The following is a 16,679-nucleotide window of genomic DNA, read 5'->3' as shown; positions in this document are numbered from 1 at the left end:
GACAGGCACCGTGCAGTGCCTGCCACGTTGTACTTTGCAATGCTGGGAGGTACCATAGGTACCCCTCATGTGCACCCCCAACCCCCTGGAGTCCCTGGGGGTCCGCAACGGGACCCCGCAAGGTGTCTCGGCATGCCTTTCCATGGCGCCGCCATGGAAAGACATTGGAAAATGCGCATGCTAATATGGCTGGAGGTGTCTGATAGACACCGCCACCATATTAAACCTTTTCCGCCCCGGCTGCAAGGCGACCGGGGACGAAAAGCAGTGGATGGTCTTTCCGTCCGCCGCGGTCCCCCCCGCCATACTAATATGGCGGGGGTCATTCCGGGTGGGATGATGGGTGGATCGCCCCCGCCAAGCCGGCGATGGCTACCGCCAGCCAGGCAGGGGCGATCCGCCCGCCATCCTAATGGGCCCCATAGTATTGTTTTTCATGACCACTGCTCCCACTTAGTCGTAGGTCGTAGCACGCCCCGTCCCGCAGCAGGGCGGGAAGACCCCGATGATGAAGCATGCCACCAAGGGTCCTTTAGGTGGGTGAGGGGTATTAAAAAAAATCTGTATGCTTTCCACCATTGTAGGAGACACAAGTAGTCTGGAGGAACACTTCTTTACTTTCCCATAAGGGTGGATCCCTTTGTTTTTTGACAAACTCTACGCATACACCGGAAAAACAATGGCTAAATCAGCAGAGAGCCTTGTTCACCAAGCGAACGATGTCAAGGTCATCCTGACCTAAAAGTGCAGGAGGATGCCAAGTGTTGTTTTGCATCTGAGAATATGGGAACGGAAGGCTATGTTTCCATGTTATGAATGACAAAGTACTGTGCATTTTGGAAAACCGGTTCTGTCAAGGATGAGATGAGGTGATCATAGTCACCCCACTAATGGACCAATCAGAATGAACTGTGGACCCTAAAAGTTTCAATTTTAGTTAGATAGTTAGTGAAAAAGGGTATAAAAGATCTTGTTCCGAAAGGGTAAAAAAGCTTGCTCCTTTGATTTATTTTGCACCATGACATGCTGTCGGTTTGAACTATTTTATGGTGACAAAGACTTTGAAATATTTTTGGACTTAAACTTTTGGAGCAATGAAAATGACTGAATGCAAAGATTTAGTTTTGAGGCGTTGAGAAGAATAGAGAGGCAGATTGAGACTTGTGCAACTCTGTTATTTCTCTGTAACAGAGTTAGGTAATATGATTTCTACATTTCATTTTCTTTTAACATGTACTAAATAAATGGTCTGAATAAAGTAACATTCAGTTTCCTAAATGAATAGATAAAACTTAATTTGAAATTTAAACTTGAGTTGTGGTTTTATTTAGTTAAAATGACAGAATAAATTGTTAATGTTTATGTGGATTACTATGATTAAGCTGGTCTTAATCTCCATCAACTAACTTCTACTAGATGTTCTATTGACCAAACAGTGAAGTGCCTTGGTGTAGGGTTTTACAGGTAACATGTTAGTGTATATATATATATAAAATAAAGTTAATGTATAGAGTGTAAATCTTAGGTACCCCGCTAACCAGCTGCTCTACCTTTTTGTCACTGATTCAGGTGTAATATGTGTGTGTGTGTGACTCGCAGTGTTATGGGCCCCACTGATGAGTAAATAGTAGTTGCACCTGGGTTAAGTGAAATTAGTATTAGAGGTTGTTATAGAGCCGCGCTGGATCAACCCCAACAGACACCTCCTGATGGGACTGGACGTGGAGAGCCTGTATACCAGTCTCCCACATGATGAGACACGAACTATCCTTGAGGAGGTACTCTTCATCACCGATTGGGGATACCACACACCACGTAACATGGTTATGGAATGTGTGTTCCAGGCACTTACAAAAAACGTCTTTGCTTACGAGGATACCATCTACCTACAGAAGCACGGGAGCAGCATTGGGAGCACATTTGCTCCCAGTATAGCTGGCCTGTATGTCTACAACCTAGAAGTGAAGAAGATCCTACACCCCAGTAACCCGTTTGTCAACAATATAAAAACATGGAAATGTTATATAGATGATATGTTGGTTATATGGGAAGGAGACATTACATCAACTGAAAACTTTATGACCTGGCTGAACCAACAAAAACATCTATCTGAAATTCATCAGCACTACCTCAGGGACCAACTTGGTCTTCCTGGATTTGAATATCTGCCCAGATGAGGACACTTTAAAGACTACCACTCACTTTAAAGTTACAGCAAAGAACTGTCTGCTGTTATATAACAGCTTCCATTCCCGCCACCTTCGGGACAATCACCCATACGGACAGTTCCTCTGCATATAACTATAATTAATATTGTCCACCACCTTTTTTAGGGGCACACCCTGGACCATGAAGGGGTCGGAATTGGAGGGGCAGCAATGTCCAGTGGTCAACCATAGAAGCGAAGCGTCACGCGTCTCCACCAGTAGCATGCCAGGCGCACTGCCCAACCAACCATCAATTAGCAGGAAGATAACTTAGTGGTCAACCTAACAGACCATGAATTGACACCAGGAGAGAGGATTGTTCTAGAACGAGGTTTGGGTTTTGTTCCAAACAACAACCTGGACAGATTCAAACTCTGTGCCGAAATGAAGGAATTCTTTCAAAAACTCAAGTTACGCGTTTTTTTAAAGGAAAAGAACCATCTTAGGAAGAGCGAGAGGACACAGGACTACGAGTAAAATCCTCCGTCACCCCTCCTGACTCAACACTCCCTATCGAACTACTAACTTTCAAGAAAGCGGTGATGAAAGAAGTGGAGAACATCACCACCGTGAATAACCATACCTTCTATAACACAACCAAGAAAGAAAAAGAAGCAATACGCCAACTCTCATCTTACAGTGGCATCGTGATCAAGCCAGCAGACAAAGGCGGGACGATTGTCATACAAACCGCCACTGCTTATGACAACAAATGCAGAAGACTGCTTGAAGACAGCAGGAACTCTGAAGTTCTACGAGAAGACTCCACAGAATCCATCAGGATTCGGATAGCCTCCATGGTGGAAGAAGCCACAGCACACAACTGGATCTCCAAAAAGGAAGCTGGTTTCCCCCAAAAAAATCACCAAACACCCCTTACATCTACACTTTTCCCAAGATCCACAAGAACCTTGCGAAACCTTCAGGCCGCCCCGTAGTATCGGGCATTGATTCCTTACTAGAACCACTATCAAAGTTTACGGATGCTTTCCTTCGCCCACTGGTCCAAAAAACTGAGACATACCTGAAGGATACAAAGGAAGTCCAACAGCTACTCCAAGGAATTGACTTTGACCCTGATAGAGCAGGAGTGAGACAACAATTTTTGTGTACCCCCTGTGAAGTTAGACTCGCCTAACTATAATCAATCTAATCGTTGGAAGCATGAATAATTAACCAACAAAATTGCACTAAGACATCAATATTACACACGGGTATTAATTGCTATTTGCAAAAGACTAATCAATTAATAATTGTGAATGAGACATATTAATATAGTGCCATAGTACGAAAACATCATGTTTGTTTTGCTTCTATAGTGTGTATGTCTTATTGTGGAAAGAAAAAAAATACGCTTGGTAAGTAATAAAGCTATATGTTATGCTTCTGCTAGGTAACTTGCTAATAGGGAATATTAGAAAGATGGGAGGTTAACAGAAAAAACTCTAATTCCAAGTTCTAACATTTACTGTGTTTGTTTTTGCACTAGTTCTCATTGAGGCCTATGTGGCCTGGGCGCTGTAAATGGCTGCTGACTGCAGTACTAGCGTTGGTCTGAAAGAGTGAGCCTCTACGCATACGCCAGAAAAACAATGGCTAAATCAGCAGAGAGCCTGGTTCACCAAGCAAACGATGTCACGGTCAGCTTGACCTAAAAGTGGAGGAGGATGCCAAGAGTTGTTTTGCATCTGAGAATATGGGAACAGCAGGCTATGTTTCCATGTTATGAATGACAAAGTATAAACGGAGATGACCTTCATGGGAACGGGTGAGAATAACTGTGCATTTTGGAAAACCGGTTCGTCAAGGATGAGATGAGGTGATCATAGTCACCCCACTAATGGACCGATCAGAATGAACTGTGGACCCTAAAAGTTTCAATTTTAGTTAGATAGTTAGTGAAAAAGGGTATCAAAGATCTTGTTCGGAAAGGGTAAAAAAGCCTGCTCCTTGGATTTATTTTGCACCATGATATGCTGTCGATTTGAACAATTTTATGGTGCTAGAGACTTTGAAATATTTTTGGACTTAAACTTTTGGAGCAATGAAGATGACCGATTGCAAAGATTTTGTTTTGAGGCATTGAGAAGAATAGAGAGGCAGATTGAGACTCGTGCAACTCTGTTATTTCTCTGTAACAGAGTTAGGTAATATGGTTTCTAAATTTTATTTCTTTTAACATGTTCTAAATAAATGGTTAAATTCTTACTTGTCTGAATAAAGTAAAATTCAGTTTCCTAAATGAATAGATAAAACTTAATTTGAAATTTAAACTCGAGTTGTGGTTTTACTTAATTAAAATGTCATGACAGAATAAATTGTTAATGTTTATGGAGAAGTGTGGCTCAGTGGTTAGAGGCGGCAGACCCAGAAGCTGAGATCGTCCGTGGACCAGGGTTCGATTCCCCACCTCGGCGGGTCTCAGGCTCTAAAATTCCACGGACTCGATAATTCTCGCTCCGGTGCCTACTTGACTCACACTCTGCGACTCTGGCCAATAGCTTGCTTAATCTCCACTACGGCCCCTCGCGGTGGGATGCCTGGCTTTCACCTTATGGTTACCCTGCCGGGGTATCTCACAGGGGAATACAGGACGGGTTCCCTAAGCAAGCGCTTAGATACCGTGTCGGTGATTTGCGCTATATAAATACATGTACATTTACATTTATGTGGATTACTATGATTAAGCTGGTCTTAATCACCATCAACTAACTTCTACTAGATGATCTATTGACAAAATAGTGGAGTGCCTTGGTGTAAGGTTTTCCAGGTAACATGTTAGTATATATATATATATATAAAAAATAAAGTTAATGTATATAATGTATAGAGTGTAAATCTTAGGTACCCCGCTAACCAGCTGCTCTACCTTTTTGTCACTGATTCAGGTGTAATAGGTGTGTGCGTGTGACTCGCAGTGTTATGGGCCCCACTGATGAGTAAATAGTAGTTGCAACTGGGTTAAGTGAAATTAGTATTAGAGGTTGATATAGAGCCGCGCTGGATCAACCCCAACAGACACCTCCTGATGGGACTGGACGTGGAGAGTCTGTATACCAGTCTCCCACATGATGAGACACTAACTATCATTGAGGAGGTACTCTTCACCACCGATTGGGGATACCACACACCACGTAACATGGTTATGGAATGTGTGTTCCTGGCACTTACAAAAAACATCTTTGCTTACGAGGATACCATCTACCTACAGAAGCACGGGACCAGCATGGGGAGCACATTTGCTCCTAGTATAGCTGGCCTGTATGTCTACCACCTAGAAGTGAAGAAGATCCTACACCCCAGTAACCCGTTTGTCAACAATATAAAAACATGGAAATGTTACATAGATGATGTGTCGGTTATATGGGAAGGAGACATTACATCAACTGAAAACTTTATGACCTGGCTGAACCAACAAAAACATCTATCTGAAATTCATCAGCACTACCTCACGGACCAACTTGGTCTTCCTGGATTTTAATATCTGCCCAGATGAGGATACTTTAAAGACTACCGCTCACTTTAAAGTTACAGCAAATAACTGTCTGCTGTTATATAACAGCTTCCATTTCCGCCACCTTCGAGACAATCACCCATACGAACAGTTCCTCTGCTTGCGGAGGAACTGTACAGAGATTAAAGACTTCAAGAGGCAGACTACTGATCTACAAGAGAAACTAAAGAAACGCAACTTCCCTACACAAATCATTGACAGGGCCATGAAGAGGGCACGTAACAACAATAGGGAAGCACTGCTGGAACCGAGAGTACCTAAGGACCCAGAAGAGAGACCAATATGTGTCACTACTTACAATACCAACTCCAATCAAGTGACAAAAATAATAAACAAACATTGGAGACTCCTGGCATGCGGAAACCTTAACCTTCCCGAACTGATGTTTGCACACAAAAGGGGAAGGAGCCTGAGGGACATGCTAGTCCACACAAGACCATGACACACCTTAGCAATTGAGGCAGAAAATATCCTCCTACCACCAGTGAAGAGCCGTTATCCTTGTGGTAATTGTAGCACTTGCCACCTGACGAAGAAAAGCAAAAGCATGAAATTCAGGAATGGTACGGAATGGGAGCGCAGAAGAGATTTATGAACTGCAACAGCAAGAATGTGGTTTATATCATCACTTGCCCATGCGGAATGGAATATGTCGGAATGACAAGTAGAGCTGTCAATACACGCATAGGAGAGCACAGGAGCAAGGTACGTTGCAAAAGAAGCACTACGAAAATGGCCTCCCTGTACTTGCCAACCCAACACACAATGGAAGACCTACAGTGGACCATTATCGAACAACTGAACAGTGAACATGGTCTTCTCGAGAAGTAACAGCTGTGGGTGTTCCACTTGAGGACACACGTTACAGGTCTGAACGAGGACATCCCCTGAGACAATTTAGCTGATTTGTATCTCCCTGGACTTTTGTCACTATCTCTGGGAAGAGAAAACTACTGCAAATACACTGCACAGAAGCTCTTGAAACGACTGGGCAGAACCCTTATGTTGCCAACCTTTTATTAAACACTTGGGGCCAGCAGAAAAACACCCCATAAATAATGTGGCCTGTACATTACCCTGTGGAATTTAATGCCCTGCCACAAGTTTTTCCACTCCTATTCACTTTTGCCATTTTGAGCTCACCCTTCTGTAGAGAGGTGTCATTACCACTATATGTCCTCTACATAAAAATCTTTTTTGATCAACTTTTTGTTGTGTACATTATGTAACATGAAAAAAACACTTCGGAGTAACCTGCATGTCTGGCTGAACACTACCTTGGTACAATGTCTACCATAAACACAATCAGATGTACCATTAGTAAATACTTGCCCACACCTGGTTTACTTTATTTTTAATATGATTATTTTTTTAATTATCCGTCTAGTCCACATTTAACTCTCTGATAGTTTAAAGAGTTAGGAAGAGGTAATGTCCTTTTAGTTAGCGCACTACTCTTTCTCATTCCTAGGGCTATACAACAAGCACCCTTGAGCAACAGGAAGTGAGGAACAAACACTCTCGAGCAACAGGAAGTGAGGAACAAACACATCAGCCAGAGGTGCAATTCTAGGTCACCATCTTAGATTTTCTGACATTCTAGTGTTTGTACCAATAAGTGCAGTTTTTTGGCGGCAAAACTACCAATTATGCTCAGTATTTAAGGACACTGCCCACACTTGCTCAATGTTCCATGGAGCCGCGGCAAGGCAGTGTCTTGGTGAGGAGGTAACCTTGATATTGTAAGTACGGCACAGCCGATTTGCAACAGTGAAATGCTGCACAGTGAAATGCTGCTCAATTAGAAAGGATCTCAAAACCAACAGTTTTTCTTTTTAAATTTCTTTTAACAGTGTGTGACTATTGCTACCCCTTCCCTCCTGTTTTGAAGGCTCATAGGGCATTATCTGGCGATATAAGAGTATGTGAACAGCCTAAACTTTGGAGGCTTCTTTATCTGTCACTAAACTGTTTTTTGAAGGAGAGATATATTTAACAGATACTCTCAGTTATACTTATCACATGGATATGCACACAACGCGGTCCTTAGATATAGAGTGTGTGTTTTATGTTTTGTGTGTGTATGTTGTTGTATTGTCCCATCTCGCCGGCATCACACAGCACTGATTACCAATTATAACGGATAAAGATAAGAAAAATATATCACAGAAATATATCACTTTTCTTTACAGGTCAACACCATATATGGTACAGTTTGGATGTGTTATGTTATTTTAACTCTGTTTGTATTCTTCCAGAACCCATTCAGCAATATACCTACAGAGGTATAGTATACAGTGCATGTTAAATTTATGTGAACCACTTAGTAAGGATTATATGTAAATACACAGTTGTTTTGATTTGAGTGTAGAGGGATCTCTTCTGGGTCCTGATGAGAAGCCAGGGGAGGGCTTTGAAACATGTTGACACAGGAGACACTGCTCATTAAAGCATAGTATCTCCATCTCATTACCCACTGTTAACAATACCAGCTCAAAGGAACATTAAAATGTATTTTTTCCACTGAGCCAGGTATTTTTGAATTTTTCACCATTCACTCACTTCTGACCCTTCCACTCACACTCCTACACCACAGTTAGGGGCTCATTAGGATGACGGGCGGAGAAAGTCCGCCCGTCATCCTGTAGTGTGTTGGACCGCCCGCCATAAGGACGGGGGTCCCGTTGGGGTTATTAGAATGTGCCCGCCAGAGTGGCGGGCGCATCCTGTATCTTTAGCATTGCGGCGGGCGGTGCTGAATGCACCGCCCACCGCAATGCTAAAGATACATGTTGTGCATTACAAAGCACAACATGACAGGCACCGTGCCGTGCCTGCCACGTTGTACTTTGCAATGCTGGGAGGTACCATAGGTACCCCTCATGTGCACCCCCCAACCCCCTGGAGTCCCTGGGGGCCCGCAACGGGCCCCCGCAGGGTGTCTCGGCATGCCTTTCTGTGGCGGCATTGCCGCCATGGAAAGGCATTGGAAAATGCACATGCTAATATGGCTGGCGGTGTCTGATCGACACCGCCACCATATTAAACCTTTTCCGCCCCGGCTGCAAGGCGACCGGGGGACGAAATGCTGCGGATGGTCTTTCCGTCCGCCGCGGTCCCCCCCGCCATACTAATATGGCGGGGGTCATTCCGGGTAGGATGATGGGTGGAACGCCCCCGCCAGGCCGGCGATGGCTACCGCCAGCCAGGCAGGGGCGATCCGCCCGCCATCCTAATGGGCCCCATAGTATTGTTTTTCATAACCACTGCTCCCACGTAGTCGTAGGTCGTAGCACGCCCCGTCCCGCAGCAGGGCGGGAAGACCCCGATGATGAAGCATGCCACCAAGGGTCCTTTTGGTGGGTGAGGGGTATTTAAAAAATCTGTATGCTTTCCACCATTGTAGGAGACACAAGTAGTCTGGAGGAACACTTCATTACTTTCCCATAAGGGTGGATCCCTTTGTTTTTTGACAAACTCTCCGCATACACCGGAAAAACAATGGCTAAATCAGCAGAGAGCCTGGTTCACCAAGTGAACGATGTCAAGGTCATCCTGACCTAAAAGTGCAGGAGGATGCCAAGTGTTGTTTTGCATCTGAGAATATGGGAACGGAAGGCTATGTTTACATGTTATGAATGACAAAGTACTGTGCATTTTGGAAAACTGGTTCTGTCAAGGATGAGATGAGGTGATCATAGTCACCCCACTAATGGACCAATCAGAATGAACTGTGGACCCTAAAAGTTTCAATTTTAGTTAGATAGTTAGTGAAAAAGGGTATAAAAGATCTTGTTCCGAAAGGGTAAAAAAGCTTGCTCCTTGGATTTATTTTGCACCATGACATGCTGTTGGTTTGAACTATTTTATGGTGACAAAGACTTTGAAATATTTTTGGACTTAAACTTTTGGAGCAATGAAAATGACCGAATGTAAAGATTTAATTTTGAGGCATTGAGAAGAATAGAGAGGCAGATTGAGACTTGTGCAACTCTGTTATTTCTCTGTAACAGAGTTAGGTAATATGATTTCTACATTTCATTTTCTTTTAACATGTACTAAATATATGGTTAAATTCTTACTTGTCTGAATAAAGTAACATTCAGTTTCCTAAATGAATAGATAAAACTTAATTTGAAATTTAAACTTGAGTTGTGGTTTTATTTAATTAAAATGTCATGACAGAATAAATTGTTAATGTTTATGTGGATTACTATGATTAAGCTGGTCTTAATCTCCATCAACTTACTTCTACTAGATGATCTATTGACCAAATAGTGAAGTGCCTTGGTGTAGGGTTTTACAGGTAACATGTTAGTGTATATATATATATATATATAAAATAAAGTTAATGTATAGAGTGTAAATCTTAGGTACCCCGCTAATCAGCTGCTCTACCTTTTTGTCACTGATTCAGGTGTAATATGTGTGTGTGTGTGTGTGTGTGTGTGTGTGTGTGTGTGTGTGTGTGTGTGACTCGCAGTGTTATGGGCCCCACTGATGAGTAAATAGTAGTTGCACCTGGGTTAAGTGAAATTAGTATTAGGGGTTGTTATAGAGCCGCGCTGGATCAACCCCAACAGACACCTCCTGATGGGACTGGACGTGGAGAGCCTGTATACCAGTCTCCCACATGATGAGACACTAACTATCCTTGAGGAGGTACTCTTCATCACCGATTGGGGTTACCACACACCACGTAACATGGTTATGGAATGTGTGTTCCAGGCACATACAAAAAACGTCTTTGCTTACGAGGATACCATCTACCTACAGAAGCACGGGAGCAGCATTGGGAGCACATTTGCTCCCAGTATAGCTGGCCTGTATGTTCACAACCTAGAAGTAAATAAGATCCTACACCCCAGTAACCCGTTTGTCAACAATATAAAAACATGGAAATGTTATATAGATGATATGTTGGTTATATGGGAAGGAGACATTACATCAACTGAAAACTTTATGACCTGGCTGAACCAACAAAAACATCTATCTGAAATTCATCAGCACTACCTCACGGACCAACTTGGTCTTCCTGGATTTGAATATCTGCCCAGATGAGGACACTTTAAAGACTACCACTCACTTTAAAGTTACAGCAAAGAACGGTCTGCTGTTATATAACAGCTTCCATTCCCGCCACCTTCGAGACAATCACCCATACGGACAGTTCCTCTGCTTGCGGAGGAACTGTACAGAGATTAAAGACTTCAAGAGGCAGACTACTGATCTACAAGAGAAACTAAAGAAACGCAACTACCCTACACAAATCATTGACAGGGCCATGAAGAGGGCACGTAACAACAATAGGGAAGCACTGCTGGAACCGAGAGTACCTAAGGACCCAGAAGAGAGACCAATATGTGTCACTACTTACAATACCAACTCCAATCACGTGACAAAAATAATAAACAAATATTGGGGACTCCTGGCATGCGGAAACCTTAACCTTCCCGAACTGATGTCTGCACACAAAAGGGGAAGGAGCCTGAGGGACATGCTAGTCCACACAAGACCATGACACACCTTAGCAATTGAGGCAGAAAATATCCTCCTACCACCAGTGAAGAGCCGTTATCCTTGTGGTAATTGTAGCACTTGCCACCTGACAAAGAAAAGCAAAAGCATGAAATTCAGGAATGGTACGGAATGGGAGCGCAGAAGAGATTTATGAACTGCAACAGCAAGAATGTGGTTTATATCATCACTTGCCCATGCGGAATGGAATATGTCGGAATGACAACTAGAGCTGTCAAGACACGCATAGGAGAGCACAGGAGCAAGGTACGTTGCAAAAGAAGCACTACGAAAATGGCCTCCCTGTACTTGACAACCCAACACACAATGGAAGACCTACAGTGGACCATTATCGAACAACTGAACAGTGAACATGGTCTTCTCGAGAAGTAACAGCTGTGGGTGTTCCACTTGAGGACACACGTTACAGGTCTGAACGAGGACATCCCCTGAGACAATTTAGCTGATTTGTATCTCCCTGGACTTTTGTCACTATCTCTGAGAAGAGAAAACTACTGCAAATACACTGAAACGACTGGGCAGAACCCTTATGTTGCCAATCTTTTATTAAACACTTGGGGCCAGCAGAAAAACACCTCATAAATAATGTGGCCTGCATATTACCCTGTGGAATTTAATGCCCTGCCACAAGTTTTTCCACTCCTATTCACTTTTGCCATTTTGAGCTCACCCTTCTGTAGAGAGGTGTCATTACCACTATATGTCCTCTACATAAAAATCTTTTTTGATCAACTTTTTGTTGTGTACATTATGTAACATGAAAAAAACACTTCGGAGTAACCTGCATGTCTGGCTGAACACTACCTTGGTACAATGTCTACCATAAACACAATTAGATGTACCATTAGTAAATACTTGCCCACACCTGGTTTACTTTATTTTTAATATGATTATTTTTTTAATTATCCGTCTAGTCCACATTTAACGCTCTGATAGTTTAAAGAGTTAGGAAGAGGTAATGTCCTTTTAGTTAGCGCACTACTCTTTCTCATTCCTAGGGCTATACAACAAGCACCCTTCAGCAACAGCAAGTGAGGAACAAACACATCAGCCAGAGGTGCCATTCTAGGTCACCATCTTAGATTTTCTGACAGTCTAGTGTTTGTACCAATAAGTGCATTTTTTTTTTTTTAAACAATTTTTATTGGCATCGCGATATATACAGATGGCATTGCATTTATCCTTATACATAAACAGACAGTTATTATTCAATACAAGTATCAGCACGCTACATCTCTTCTAATTTCATCTTAGATGGCAATATACATGTGTTTTCACGACATCCGATGACCATTAGATAACAGTAGTATTAGGTGGTAGCCTGTCACATGTTGTAACTTTGTGACTATTGCGTCAACCAATAGATATACCAGTAACACCTTCGTATCCCATTTCTTCCAGGTTCCTCCCCCCCCCCTTGTACCCATCCGGCACACATATATGGTAGCTTAGTTGTAGTTCATCCTATGGGCTTGTCTCGGGGTCAGTCAGTTCTTGTGGGGGTTCACATAAATTGCCTCGATATTCATTCCAATTCACCCATATTTTGGACCATTTTCTGGGGCAACCTCTGTGTACATAGACCGCCCTTTCCGCCACCATTGCTGCATCCATATCATTCCCCCATTGCATTCTTGTGGGCATTAGGTTAGACCCCCATGTCCTAGCAATATTACGTTTAGCCAGAGCCATGCCTAGCGTAGCCCATGTCTGCAGTCCTCTATTAAGATCTGTAGGTGACCAAATATTCAGTATGCAGCACCTTGGTTCTGGCGATAGCTCCACCCCACTTGCTTCCGGGATCTCTGACATGAGTTGCGCCCAGTATGTTTGTATTTTAGGACAATCCCATTGTAACGACCCAGTGGTCTCAGGATCGGTATCTCACACTTGCAAGGAGGACGCAACACGTAAATAAGTAGTAGGGGTTTTAATGTTGTTTAAACAATACTACCATAAACAAAGTATATGTTAATGGACCTTCCAGCCTTCTACGTTACCACTCGTCGTAGAAGTTCTTAACCCCAAATGCTGAGCTGGGCACTGTTATGCTATGGTGGTACCGAGGAAACAGGGAGTCACCCAGCCGGGGTCTCTACCTGGAGGGAGCCGCCGCTCGACCTCTTCCGCTAATTACTCCAGGCTCTTTGACACCCCGCCTTATGGCAATGTCTGACCGTCCTCTGCATATACGCCGGTCCCGGCGTATGCCAACAGAGGGCAGGGATCCCAGTGGCCGGCAATACCACTCGAGAGATCGCGGGGGTGACAAGGTACTTTGGAGTAGTACAGAGGAGATGGGGAGACTACCAGCCGGAGTCTCCACCCGAAGGGAGCAGCCGCTCAACCTCTTCCTCGATGTACCCTGGAACTCTTAACACCGCCTGGTGTTGATTCTCAGTTGGTCCCCACCAGTCAGTAGCTTAAGGCGAGAGCAGCCGCTCGATCAGCCTTGTCCCTCTAGTGGCTGTGACGCGGCAAACACCTCCCGGTGTGCGTCACAGCAGGTAGCGCCTTCAGGCGGGTAGGGCTGGGAGCCTCGGCTCCAACCAGCGTCCGATATGTCAAGCCTTGTATCCGCCACTTGATACGGCGTCTGTATGCAGCGGCTAGGTTGAGCACCGAAGCAGACTCAAGGTAGTTGTTTCAAGACACGGCCCAGGGAGTAACGACTCAACCTACCTCCGTTCTCGTAGACAGCTTCTCTGCTCCGTGCTACTCCGAACGCCTCTGACTCCGCTGCATAACGAGCCGGCACTGAACTCAATATCCGACAGCGTTTCTCCCTCGGAGTTCCTCCTTTATGGGCGTGTTTGCACCCTGTGTTATGCAACGGCTCCCGCTTGCATAACTCCGCCCGCTAGGCGTCCTGGGACTTGTAGTCCGATTTCGCTGATCACGGCGTTTTCCTCCCGCTTGACGGGAAATCCTGACAGTACATCCTCACTCTCTCAGCGGCCCCCTACAGGGCCCGCGCTGGAAGGGAAACGGCGATGAAACAAGGAGACCAAGCGCGGTGCGTGAACCCCCACGGCCGGTTCCCATGATTGTTCCTCGGGGCCGTAGCCTTTCCACGCCACCAGGTACCACAGCTTGCCTCTTCTCCACTTTGAATCCAGGATTCCCGCCACCTCATATTCCACCTCGGATTCCACGCAAATCGGCCTAGGCCTTACGGTCTTCTTGTTGACCGCCGGTTTGAGCAATGATACATGAAACACCGGGTGAATGCGCAACGACTGAGGCAAGCACACCTTCACGTTCACCGGACCCATACACTTGGTGATGCGGTAGGGCCCCATGAACTTGGGATGGAAGACGCTTTTCTTACGGAATCTCACGTTCCTTGTGGAGATCCACACATAGTCTCCCGTTCTGTACAGCGGCCCTGGTCTTCTCCTTCTGTCCACCGAGGTTTTGTACCTCCTCTTTGCCTCGATCAGGACCGCCCTGGAACGCAACAAGGTGTCCTTAATGTGCGCCACTCTGTCCGCGGTGGCGGGTATCTTGTTCTCCTTGATAGGATGGAGAAACGGTAGGAATCGAGGATGACGTCCATAGTTGCTGTAGAAGGGTGACGAGAGGGTGGAGCTGTGTGTGGCGTTGTTATACGCTATTTCTGCCACCCACAGCAAGTCGACCCATTCGTCTCTCCCCTGATCCATGAAACAGCGCAGAAACTGTTTGAGCGTTTGGTTCAGTCGCTCCGTCTGGCCGTCCGTTTGCGGGTGGTAGCTGGTGGACAGGGCCGTTTTGACGTGCAGTGCTGTGCACCAGGTTTTCCAGAACTGGGCGGTAAACTGCGACCCCCGGTCCGACACGATCACCCCCGGCAAGCCATGTAACCTCACCACGTTCTTCAGGAGTAGTGAAGCTAATTCTCCTGCTGTAGGGACACGTTTGCAGGGGATAAAGTGACCCATTTTTGTCAAGTAGTCCACAACCACCAAAATCGCCGTCATCCCTTGGTCTACCGGCAGGCCCACCACGAAATCCAGTGAAATGTTCTCCCACGGTCTTTCAGGGGTAGGAAGCGGACGGAGGAGCCCTTGGGTTCGGTTGTGATCGACTTTCATAGCAGCACACGTGGCGCATTCCTGCCCCCACCTCCGGACATCCGCTCTTATGGACGGCCACCAGAATTGCCGTCCCATGCAGGCCACCGTTTTCGCGAAACCCATATGCCCCGCACAAGGAGAATCATGGCACCAGGCAAACGCCTGTTTCCACAGTCGAAGCGTGGGTAGCAGTAGGCACCTGCCTTTCAGAGGTATCCCGTCCTTCACTTGCCAGTCCTTGTGGCTGAGGAGCCACCTCCTCCATGCGAATGTTCGAACCCCTCTCTGGATTCCCCTAAGGAAAGAATCTGGCTGTATAACCCCCAACACCATCTGAGGGGGGATTATGGAATGCTCGGTCACCGGCAGCGGTTCCCTGACAGCCGACTGTCTCGAAAGGGCATCCGCTTTCCGGTTTTCCGACCCCGGCCGGTACGTGATGTGGAAGTTGAACCCTGCGAAGAACAACATCCACCGCATCTGCCGGGGAGACAGATGCCTGGCTGCCGTCATGAACTGCAGGTTCCGATGGTCCGTATACACCGATACCACATGCCTGGCCCCCATTAACCAGTGCCTCCACTCGGCGAACGCGTCCTTGATCGCGAGAAGTTCCTTCTCCGCGATGTGGTAGTTGCGTTCAGCGTCGTTGAGTTTGCGGGACATGTACGCCACTGGATGAAGCGCCCCTGTGTCCTGGTTACGTTGGGATAGGATGGCCCACAGGGCCACGTCCGAGGCGTCGGCTTCTACCACGTATGGGAGATCCGGATCGGGGTGAGCCAACACTGGTGCTTTACTGAAAGCGTCTTTCAGGGCTTCAAAGGCTTCCTGCGCCTCCCGGGACCAGATGAACTCCGGGGACTTCCTCAACAGCTGTGTGATCGGGGCCACCAACCCAGAAAATCCATCAATAAACCGCCGGTAGAAGTTGGCGAAGCCAATGAAGCTTTGGACATCCTTGACTCCTTGAGGCACCGGCCACTCCTTCACCGCCTTGATTTTGCGCTCCGCCATCTCCTGTCCGTCCGGACTCAGCATCACTCCGAGGAATTCCACCGTGGTAACATGGAAATCGCACTTGCTGAGTTTACAAAACAGCATGTTTTCCCTCAGCTTCTGGAGCACTGATTTCACGTGTTGTACATGTTCCTCCTCATCGGCCGAATACACGAGGATGTCGTCGATATAAACCACGACGTAGATATCCAACACCTCCCGAAACACTTCGTTCAGAAAAAACTGAAAGGCTGCAGGGGCGTTGCACAGGCCGAACGGCATGACGAGGTACTCAAAAAGGCCGAACCTGGTCTTAAAGGCTGTCTTCCACTCGTCGCCGTCCCTCATGCGCACCAGATGGTA

The sequence above is a fragment of the Lissotriton helveticus genome, chromosome 7, assembly GCF_964261635.1.
Source record: "Lissotriton helveticus chromosome 7, aLisHel1.1, whole genome shotgun sequence".
NCBI classification, from domain to species: Eukaryota; Metazoa; Chordata; class Amphibia; order Caudata; family Salamandridae; genus Lissotriton; species Lissotriton helveticus.
The sequence above is the reverse complement of the archived record's forward strand: the minus strand, read 5'-3'. Positions refer to the sequence as shown.